Below are 12,483 nucleotides of genomic sequence, written 5' to 3'. Positions count from 1 at the left end.
AAAATACATATATATTTAAACAAATACTATAGTTATTATTATTTAAACTTAAACAATTTAACAAAAAAATATTTAAATTTATTCACCATTTGCACTGCACAACACGATGACTGACCTAGTCCAGGTCATGAGCTTGACTGATCGTCCACAGCTGCTGCTGCGCCCTTTTATACCTGAAAGTCACTCAAACGGCAACTCAAACAGACTCCAGAGCCCTTTTTGAGTGAGAATTTACACTTCTTGTAAATTGAGTTAAAAGTAGAAGGAAAAGCGAACAGACAAATCTAACTATATACACGCAGAATATTTATGAATATTTATGCTATACATATATACTTTATATATGTATGTGTGAATCAAATGTGTTTTTACACAGTGAAGACATTTAAAGTGGGACATTAGAGTATAATGGTTTTGGCAGAAGTAGGCGTGGAAGACACGCATATGGGATCAATACTTGTTCAACTATTTACTATGAGAGAGTTATATGATCTAAAAAAAAACCTTGTGGAAACTACATATATTACTGGGTTGACAGAGAAATGAATAAAATCGAATATTAATAAAAATCGAATAGGAAATAGTAATTTCTATTTCAAATGTAAATAGCATTCAGATTATATATCCATATCATATTCGAAACCTTTATCAGAACAGACTTTAAGTCTATTGAACTTTAGGCAAATTAAGAGTTATATAAAAGCTGTAACAATTGCGACCACAAAAATATTTTTCGTTCTAATTACAAAAGAACTAAAATGAAATGAAACAAAAACTGTGTAAAATTCACAAATTTGTGGCGTAATAAAATTATGTAAATCTATTGATTATTTTTCATTTTTTATTTGTTTTGTTTTCTTCTTTTTGTTGTTACAAATTCCTTTTTGCTGACAAACTCATTTGGCTAACAAATTAGTGGCAGGTTATTAATTCTGTTTATGGCCAAAAAATGCCACGAAAAAGCAAAATTTTTACTTTTATTTCCCAATTTTTTTGTTTGCTTCAGTTGGCTTTAATTTGTTTGGTATGTTGTGTCATTTAATTAGGGAAGCAGACGGGATAATAATTTTAGGAATTTATGCGCGACACTAATTTGCATAATGCAGCACAATAAATCAGGGCGCACAAAATGTTTATTAATGCCAACTCTAATGAAAATCTATAACAAAATACCAAAAAAGCCAGAAAACAAAATGCTTCACTGGACTCTGCAGCCATGTCCATAAATTATGTGCAACGACTCAATCAAAATTCAAAATACGTATGCAAATGACACAGTCTGGCCTCGAAAGAGACGACAGCAGTGACAAATTGGAAAGAGAGCATGATGGAGAGCGTGGGAGGGAGTAAAACAAATGAATTAGCCATATCTAAGCTCATGAGTGAATAAACTACGGCGTGATAACGCATTATTATACTATAAAAATCATTAATATAGACGCTATAAAGCAACAAATATGCAAATTTTTGGGCATTGTCTTGTTTATGCCAAGTACACTGAGCGAAAATGTATAGCAGCCAAGTCGAGCAGAGACAGAACTGTGCTGTGTATTGGCTTAGTTAACAAATAAAGTTGAGCTGGCCTGTTAATAAATATTTTTTAGCTGAATTTGAAGCTTTAACATTTGAATTTAACAGGTATTTGAGCTAAATAACTTAATCTCAAATTGAGCTTTTAGATTTCACATAAAAACAAACTCCTTTTAACCCGTCTTAGCGCTTTAAAACTGCAAAAAAAAATGATTAAGCTACAAAGTCAACTTTGTTTTCTAAGCTCATCAACGGAATATTAGAAGCATTTATTGGGAAAACTTTTTAGTTTATTTTTACTTTATATCAAAGAAAATCTTAATCTCTTAAGCTTTCAATATTTTCATAAAGACTTATAAAATTTATATAAGATTTTTCTATGCGTACAAAATGCCATCTAGAAGGCGCTCAAACACACGTTTATAATGGACCCAATGACAGTGTTTTGTTTCTCTAAGTGTAGACTGCCAGACAGACAAATAAACGGACACACGCACACACACTTACACGATGCAGGCACATGCTTACACACACTTACGCACGCACTCACACACAGACACTTTGATGGGTTGCCATGCGTATTAGGCTGAGTGTGTGACACGCAAACCGCGTATGAAGCGCGAAATTGCGGCATTAGAGCCCAGCTGGCAGCTAACTTAGCAAGTTGAGTTTGGCATGGAGTCCTTTGACAACGCCTACAATTTGCTGAGGCACAAGGCAGGAGTGGGTGGCCATTACCAAACACTTTGCGCGCAACACATCCGCGAGACACAGCGACAGGCAGTCAGGCAGTCAGGCAACAAATTCTATTAGTTTGTCAAGCCTTCACACAGACATTTTCGTAAATTTGATATGCGCAATTTGTTGTCAAACGACGTCAAGCACGATCTATAAATGTGGCCCGGCAACAGGTTGCCTATCCGCCCATACGCACATTCCTCGACGCCTGCTGCTCGCTGCCAGGACAACGGATGATAAAGATGGAATAGATGGCGCTTCATAACACGCAAAACGAGTTCACCTGACAACTGGGCCACGTTACGGCACTCGCTGCTTATATAAAATAATGGCCAGGTAATGCATACCATTCGTATTCTCACTAACTAGCGAATTCGTGTTCACATATACTCCAACACATACGCAGCTGCTTATATATGGGAGCACATCTCAACGCCTTCGAAGCTGGAGCACAGCGGTGTGCCTATCAGAAGGCGTCGCTGAAGACTGAAAGCGTATTGGATTGCTTGATTATGAAATAGGAATTGTAAGCAAAGTGAAATGATCTGTATTAATTTTCAATTACTTCTAATACTTATATAATAAATAATTATATAAACATATATATTTCCATTTATTATTGTAATTATATATAATTGTCACTCTCATACTTATATCAATAATAGATTTTTGGCATTAGTCATTATTATCGTAATATATCGATTGTCATTATCACCCCAATCTATCGATTCATCAGTCATCATTATGAATTTCATCTTCATCTATCGATCCATCATTCATTATAATTACTACTATTCTAATATATTGATTTATCATTCATCATTATCATAATTATCTTTCGATGTATCATTCATAAGTCATTGTTCATCATGATCATTATCATCGTCATATATCGATTCATCATTTATCAGTATCATTATCATCTAACAAGTTTTCGTTCATCATTCATCATGTATTATTATCATTATCATTGTCACTCATTGATTCATCATTCATTATGATCCTCATATAACGATACATCATCCAACATTCATCTTTATCGTTTTCATCTATCGATTCATCATTACAACATTTATCATTCATCATTCGTCATTCATAATTTACAACACTTCTATCATCATTCATCCTTATCATCTACATCTACATAATTCATACTACATAATTCATAATTCTACATTCATCATTATCATTTTCTTCTTCCCCTTCCAGTTCATCATACATCACCATATATTTTTCATCTTTCATAATTCATTTTTCATCATTCATCATTTTCTTCTTCATCTTCCAATTCATCATACATCAGCATACCTTTTCCATCATTCATAATTCATTTTTCAGCATTCATCATTATTAATATACATCATTATCATTGATTATTCATCACTCATCATCTTACTAATCCTCATCTTCATTATTAGTTTCCTTTCTCAATTCTGTTTTCTATGAATGTATTTAAGCTATATCCTTTCATGTCGAGCTTAAATCATGTCAGTTCGAGTTCAACATGCCCCATGCTAATTTGCATGTAGTGGTGCAATGTGGTGCCCGGGTGGTGTTGCCCCTTCAGCTAAGCAACTCACGAAACTGATAGCACAGCTCGTTGCAGTGCACAATCTCGGCGTAAGACAAAAGAACCTACTCAACTTTGAAGCTAAACTTTCTTGGCATTTTCCCGATTTTTTGCCTTTACTTACTGCTGCTCCTGCTTTTCTTCCTATTTTTTTTGCTTTCTAGACCATTGCACTGGCGCATTAAGCCAACTACAACAGCAACAACTAACACAGAAGCAATTGAATTTTATAACAAACAATTTTACGCTTTAAGCACGCAACTGCCACGAGACTTGACTCTTGTGCTCATTGTTGCTGTTGTTGTTGTTGTTGTTGTTGCTGCTGGCAGTACTGCAGTGAAGTGGTCCAAACATCATTGACTTTGCCTTTGGCCAAGCAATTTTCAAACCAACTTTTTCCTATTTATCGTTATTTACCATTTGCCCTGGTTCAGCCCTTCAAATCCCACCCGTCGGCAACGTTAGCCCCGCCATAAGCATTCGAACCAAGTGGGACTTCGTCTTCTTCTTCTGCTTCTTTTTTGGACTACCTTCTGGTCGCATTAAGTGCAACGCTTCAGAGCCGAAAAAAAGAGAACGGATCAAAATCAATTTACCTACCCCAAACAATTGAAATTGAGTTGCTTGCATAAGCCGCAACTTTTCAAGCCGCATAGTTCTTAATTAAGTTCAAAGTTTGGCAAGAGCTCTTAACTTTGCCAGTCATTGGATCAAACTCTTTATTTTTTAAATTATTTAGACGTTTGTATTGAGTCCGCTCTTATATTAAAGCAGTCATCAAACATCAATTATCAATCATTAATTATTATTAATTATTTATCAATCATATGAATCTAATAAAGAAGAAAGTACTCTTAGTACTGATTGAAAGCTAAGTGATTGATGGATTGATAAGTCAATACATGTGGATATCGTTGGTAGAGTTGATAGGTTAGAGTATTAATTTTTAGGTTTAATGATCAGCTCTTATGATCAGCTTTAATCATAATTCATCAATTATCAATCACGAATTGTCAATCATTAATCATCAAGTATTATTTATGAAAACACCAAACAATTTATAATTGCATTGCTGTTAGAACAGATTGATTAACTGTTGACTGAGGCAGTAATAAATCAATGCCTGAAGGTATTTTAGGTATATATAATTGATGTTTTCTAAGCTCATCAATATTATCTCAAATACTTAAATCTAAAATTCAATAAACAAATTTGCAATGATAATGATGCTAAAATTGCTTAATGTATTTGTGATTGATGAGTGAATAATGAACTTAAGTTGATGAATAATGCATGCCAAATATTTGGCTTCAATTTCAATTTCAAATAACGATTTCATGAAGAGATCAAAGATGCAAGATTGAAGCTTATTGATTGATTAATATCAAAAAATCATTGTGGGCCTACGAGCTAAGTTTAATGAGTAAAAGATTTGATAGATCCATGCGCATACTATGAATAAAATAAACCCTTTGCTCGTCTACCAACTTCTACAGCGTTATTATCTTAACACATGTGAACTTAAATCATGCTTATATCACCTTCAGACCTTCATCAGAAATAATGTTCTTACCCATTACATCCCATTTATATTTAGATTATGCTCATGCCTCAGTCGAACCTCATTTGGCCTTGTTCATTGCAATCTTTTCTGGCAAGTACAATGTCTCCCTCCCGTGGGTGTAATTATTCAATCTGTCGCTTATGCATACACATAAGCCAAACAGTTATGCAGTTTCGCTCTGTACGTGCAGGCATGTGTGTGTGTGTATCTTATGTATTCATATGCCGAGCCATAAATACGTATGGGTTTCTATGGCCCCGACACATCGACTGGTTGCTTCATTACCAACTGTCTGCGTATTCATTAGGCAAGGAATACAGCAAACTCCTGGAGACCCCAGCTGTGACTGGTAGATAAAAGATTTATGCCATGCCGTTGATAAACCGAGCACACGCCCACCCACACGTATGAGCTGCGCATAGATACAGATAAACCAAAGTAAAGAAAACTCCGAGCTCAGCCAAGAAAAAAGCTCGAGCAGCCCAACTTAAAGGCCGAGGCTCAAACCTGCCACAAAAAAAACAGTTAAAAAAAAAAAGAAGAAAAAACAAAAATAAAAATACAGGAAAGTCAAAAAAAAACGAGTCTATCGGGTAGTGCTGACTGTGTCATACTCATTAAAAAGTTAGGAATATATATGAAATTTATTATATGAGAAATAATATCATGTTCTAGCTTATAATTGTTCTAAAGCTAATTTTTGTAAGACTTTCACTGTCCCACTATTTTAGCCAAATACATTCAAGTCTTTCAGCGCAAGCTAATATACCTGCTTTTTGCACGCGCCAAAGCGAGTATGCAAATTGAAGGTGGAGCAGCTGCTTGATTTGGCATTCAACGGCAAAGCAACTCCGACAGCTGCGACTCAAGCTTTGCCTGACTGTCTAACGGGACATGTTGATGTGCCGCCTACACAGCGAAAGCAGTTTATAAATTAAAAAGCCGCAAATCAAATTCGGATTCGACTTAAAAATAAAAAACACTCATATGCTCTCTCTCTATCTTTCTCACGGCCTCTCCCTCTCTCTGTCTCACCCATTTGGCCAAAGCACTTGAACGCTGTCTAAAAAGCTTGAGCCAAGCGGCAGCATGTTAAATTATGTTCACACTTTTTGGGCCACAGCCGGACCAGACCAAAGCAGAGCCGCACCATGTGGCTGGTCGGTTAGGTGGTTCACTGTTTGGGTGGCTTGGGTGGTTGGTTGGCTGGGCGGCGTTTGCATGTGCGGTTTTATGCTGTGGGTAGCACTTAATCTCTTACGGTCTGTGCCCGCTGCCTTTCTTCGTTTTTCAACTTAAATTTATTATATTTTAATCACTCCCCGGGGCGTTATTGTTATTGTTGCTGCAGGCAAGTCGAGTCGGTGGGGCGGTCGGGCGGTGGGCGTGGCACGACGGGCGAACAGTTAAAACGTATTTTTAAGATGAACACCAAAAAATCTGCTTACACACACACACACTTGTTCAGTTTAAATTGTTTTAAGCGTCGCAACGGTCATATTTCTTAGCCAGCCGCGTCCAGCATTTTGTGTGTTTATTGCGCAAGGCCACGCCACGTTGCGTATACGCAATGTTTGCCATCTCTCTCACTCGCGCTACCCGTCGCTGTCTATATCTACCCTTGCATAGGGTATTGCAAATTTTTACTCAAGTGTGATAGGTTTTGATATAAATAAGTGACATGTATCGATAGCACGGTCGAAAGATACAGTTTCTCAGTCTTAAAAGTAACTAGTTTCGCGTTTTACTGAGATCGTTGAATATTCATATGACTTCTAGATCAAGCCATGAACCAATATATAACTGCTATGGAAACTATTTGTTTTTCCAATTATCTTTATCTTTATATTTAACTTTGCCTTCGTATTTCTTCCCCTTTTTTATATACTACTCAAGTTTGGAACATTTTTTAAAGAGTTCAGTTTAATAATTGATTAATTTCTTTACCAAATTATTTTTATGATTTATATTTATTTAATTTTAATTTTAATACTTATTTAGTATATGCTTATAGTAATATATTATTTTATTATATATTTATTTATACTTAAATTATAAATATTACTTTTTATTTTATGAAATATGTTACTATTTTAAAATTTAATGTAAGCTATTTTAAGCTAAAAAGAATATCAAATTTTAAATAATGTTTTCATCGAATAAAATTAATTTCAAGTAAAAAATGTGAAATATATATGTAAATAATATGTAAATATATAAATATATAAATATATAAATATATAAATATATAAATATATAAATATATAAATATATAAATATATAAATATATAAATAAATAAATATATAAATAAATAAATATATAAATAAATAAATATATAAATAAATAAATATTTACTATATAAATAAATAAATATATGAAAATATACTATATTTTAAATAGATGGACTTAAGATACTACAAACATTCTCTCAATCTCTTCTCAAGGGTATTAAAGCTTCTACAAGCGAAAGAAAATAACTATTCTGCTCTGCTTTATTTTATGTTTTGTTATGTTTTTGTTTTATTTTTATTTTTGCTCCGTATCGGAGGCACTTAATCATTTTGATTGTCGCAAATGGCGTTTTTTAGTTCGTTTTTTTGTGGTTCGCTCTTTTTGGCAAAACTGTTTCAGCTCATTAATTTATACAATTTGCTAAATATATATAATTAAGTCGAAATATTGTCGCACCCATTTGTTGGGCGAGTACATAAAGAATTTTCCAGCAAATTGATAAGGTTCGTTTAGTTCGACCTGCTTTAAAGCTACTCAAAATGCAATTTGGGCACAAGCTGTGCGATATAAGTGAGAAGAAAAAATCGCTTGACTTTGGCACGTCCAGAGGCAAGAGCTTGAGTGTCAAGTGTTTGAACATCGATTGACTTGGACATCTATTAGACATAATCATGACTTTCACACACACACGCACACACACACACGGACACACATGGATGTCTGTGCATCGCATGCCTAAGCAAGCAGACAGTCAACTTCCGGCAGTCGCCTGCTATCCAAGTCGAGGATAGATGTATTGATTTCGTCTACCCCCGCTTCCCTGTACACCTACTCCAGCTCAGACCACGTCAAGGACGACAATGAAGCGCAGGACACAAGCTAAATCGGAGGCACATGCAAAACGCATCCACTTGAGGTATTTTTTTTCGCTTCTGTTGCCTTTTTGGAATGTTTCTGGGCTCTGCGCTAACGAGCAAAAGAAACGCACAAAGACGAAATGTAAAGGAAAAGGAAAGGCGACAACAGAGGCAACATTTTCACGTTGCCTGGCTTTTCGTCGGCTGTTGACCACAATTGGGCCCATTTGGAAGGTTGCGTCGGAGCGAAAGCGCAACGTTTTAAATTATTGCCAAAATATTTTGCGCCGACTTCAATGTAGAGCCAACCGACGTAACCATGCATCAACGACACTTGTTGGCAACGCAGTTTGCTACCTTTTTGGCTCAGAATACCCTGTAAACAGTTAATGATTAGCTGCAGGGTATAACAGATGTGAGCCGAGGTATGTTTTGTAATACGCATCTATATCTTTAATGAGTTATTGTTGATGTAATATAGGAATACAAAGAATTGCGCCACGCAGGGTATACTTTGGCCGGACAGTTGCTATAGAACAACCTTCACTCATTACCTTCTATATTTATATAAGCTTATCCTAGGTCAGGGCATTTGCTAGTCGAGCATTGCCCTAGCAAATCACTTCCATTTCTTTTTTCAGCTAGTTTTTCCGTTGCGCCATGCAAATGTTACCACGCCAAACCGCAGTCACAAAGCGAAAAATAACATTGCAGCACTTTAGGCGCACGCCACGTGATGCACGTTAACTTTGACGTTGCACGTGGCCACGCCCACTCTCCCATCCAAACCACATCCGCCCACATGCGCCACGCCCCGCGCGTATACCTGTGCCACGCATCGCCAGCAAAAAAAACCGCACACACACACACACACAATTCTATTGATTGACAGTTTGGCAAAACGCATAAAACAGGCGCATGGGGCGCGCAGCGGCAGGAAGAGTTGAGCATCAGGAAGAGGTACATCAGCAGACAGCAGCTCAGCCGTGTAGAGCCGCAGGCGTTACTGTTGCGGATGTGTGCTTCAGCTCGAAAAAAAAGTAAAAACAGCGAATGGTAGAAAAACTAAAAAAAAACCGCTTGCCGCAAAGGGCACAGAAAATGTGCCGCAGCGCTAAGCGAGCAAAAAAATTGCTTGCAACGTTCATTTGTAATGCAGAGAGGTGCAAGCGTTGCCTGCGGTGCTGACAGTGCAGGCAGTGCAGCTAAGGCACGGGCTGGGCTGGGGCTGCCTCTGCTGTTGGTGGCACAGCCGACACCGGGACATCCGAATCCTGAGCAGTTTGGCAGCTCCGGCTGATAGCGTGGCCCCTAACTATGCCATCGACGAGTTCGAGGCACGAAACTAATTGGCATGATTGGCTCGGCCGTGATTTTTAAACACTATCAGCAATGCGAAGCTAAAAGAGTGGAACATTGAGCACGTTTTTGCTAAGAAAACTTCAAATTGCCAGTGAAACATTTACGAATATTAAGCGAAAGTGAAAATGAAAGAAATAACAAACAGTGAGAGTGGAGATTGTAGAAGCAGAGAGGAGAAGAAATTGACGAGAGTAAGGGAGAAAGAATGAGAGATGAGAAAGATAGTGAGAGAGAGCAAGAGGGAGAGAGAGATAGAGAGACAGGCAGAAGAAGTAAAGAGAAAAGCAGACAGCAGAGAAAGATAGAGAGAGGTGAAAGATCAGGAGAGAACGAGAAAGACTTTGGGACAGAAAAGAAGAAAAAGTGAGGGGAGAAATAGTCAGCAGGAAAGCTGAAGAACGAAGAAAGTTGAGAGTGAATAACAGAGATACAGAAGAAAGAAGAAGAAATAGTGTTAATAAGAAAGAGAAGAGAAGGGAATAAAGAGACAAAAAAGCAAAGAGTGTAAGGGATCCAAAAAGAATGGGAAAGTGAAAGAAATTCAGAGCGTGAAAGAGATTCAGAGAGGATAGACCGAATGTGAAAATGAAGAAGAGAAACTGAGTAAGAGGGTGAGTGAAGCAAAGAGTGAACTAAAGATAGAATAATTGAGAGAGTAAAAGAGAGAGAGAGATAGAGAGAGACTGAGACTGAGATGGAGAAATACAATAAAAGCCATGTTCCATAAATATCTTTTCTGTTCAATAAATTTCTTATTAGAATATGAGAAAACAGAAGCTGATCTCCAGTTGAAGTAAGCGAAATTATCTTGAACTGACTCTCTGTATCCATCTGCACATTCCTGCCAGTAAAAGGACTCAGCGAATTCCGTTCAAATTCAACAAGGTAAACCCGTTAGCCTTTTAGGGAATTAACATATGCCTGCCATATATCCGTAAGTAAATATTTGTTTAACCTACTTGGATAAGCATGTGACATCGAATGTGTCAACTGGCCTTCAATTTATCTCAATTAATCATGGTCAGTGTGACAGCTTATAAGCTGCCCCACATGAGAAATGGCTGGCAGAGTGCGATGACTTTATCACGATGCGGCCGAGTGGAGGAACTACGACTGCTGCCAGCTAATTCATTTTTTATTATGTAAATTAATTTCAACAATTTGTAACAAGTGGGCAAAGCAAACACATATGGACGTCCGTACAACTAGCCACACAATTGGCTATGAGTGGCTGGGAGTGGTTGGATGGCTGGATGGTTGTGCACCAGCAAACACCACAAATTATCTGTGCTGGCCAGTTGGGGGCTCTGTTTTGGAAAAAATAAGTGCGTTTGGACAATAACTTATGTTAGTCAAGCGTAAATTGCTTTATTAAATAAAAGGCAGCCAAAGCAAAGCATGGAATATGCCCAAAAGGACACAACCAATGAAACAGTCCCCAGGCGGACGCCAGCAACAACAGCAACAGAACACAAAAATAAAATAGAGAAAAAAATATATAAGGAGAATCACAGTCCAAGTAAATTGTACAATGTGTGCGATGTCACTATGGTCAGAGGCATTCAGTCCTAATCATTGTGCACACACTCCAACTGCGGCGCCCAAGCACCGGACAAACAGAACGGAACAGGGACGAACAGGACACAAAAGGAAGCAGGCGTGGGGGCGAGACGGGCGTAGGTACATATGCCACACACACACACACACACATAGCATGAGCTCAAGGACTAAAAGTATTTTTAGCTAATATCAATTTTTCATAGTTCAAAGATTTTCAGTTGAAACACACAAAAAAACGAAGAAGAGAGAGATAAAGAGAATGAAAAAGAGAAAGGGAGAAAGCATAGAGCGAATGAGCAGCATTGGGTGTAAGCTACATGTAAAGCCTTGGCTACTTTCTATACCAAGAATCCTTTGCAAATGGATATACGACGAATAATGCTATAACACAAAGAGCCAAACATTTCGGACAAAGAAAGGGGTATATAAGAGAGGTATATACTTGATCAGCCTACGCATATTCTGCTCGAAAATATACAGAACTTGTCAAACAAGCAAAGAAAACCAACTTAATCGATAAAAATCGATCTTAAATATTCGTTTTTCAAGCATTACTCAAAGACTTTCAGAGTTGGAAGCAACAAAATTTGGTATATAGACTCCAATATAGTAAGCACACGTATTAATTACATCTTTTTAGAATATTCGTTTATAAACGATTATTATATATAATCTTTATTAATAATTAGTGCACTTCATCTCATCACTTCTTCATAAGTGCACTTTTAAGGCGTACTATTCTAAACCTATTAGATGTCTATGAGTAATATGCATGCAACCTGATATATGGTCTTAAAGGCATAACTAATTTCTCTAATATTTGCATTTCTAGCAGCTGGATGCTGGACACAGGGCATCGCCCAAGCGAGCACTTCTAGCTAGCAACTGTATTACTTTTTTTTTTTGAGGCCAGTCAGCTACATGAAATTTTCTGGTTTTCTGATTATAAACGATTGTCTGCAGTGTGCTGGCACACACACAGAGCGCAAGAGAAGAGAAAAGGAAGAGAAAGCGAGAGAGAGAGTGAGAGATGGTCCATACACACAGGCTGAAATTTATGTTGGCATTT

Source organism: Drosophila hydei, unplaced genomic scaffold (genome assembly GCF_003285905.1).
Source record: "Drosophila hydei strain 15085-1641.00,03,60 unplaced genomic scaffold, DhydRS2 tig00000290-arrow-arrow-pilon, whole genome shotgun sequence".
Lineage (NCBI taxonomy): Eukaryota > Metazoa > Arthropoda > Insecta > Diptera > Drosophilidae > Drosophila > Drosophila hydei.
Note: the sequence above shows the minus strand (reverse complement) of the source record.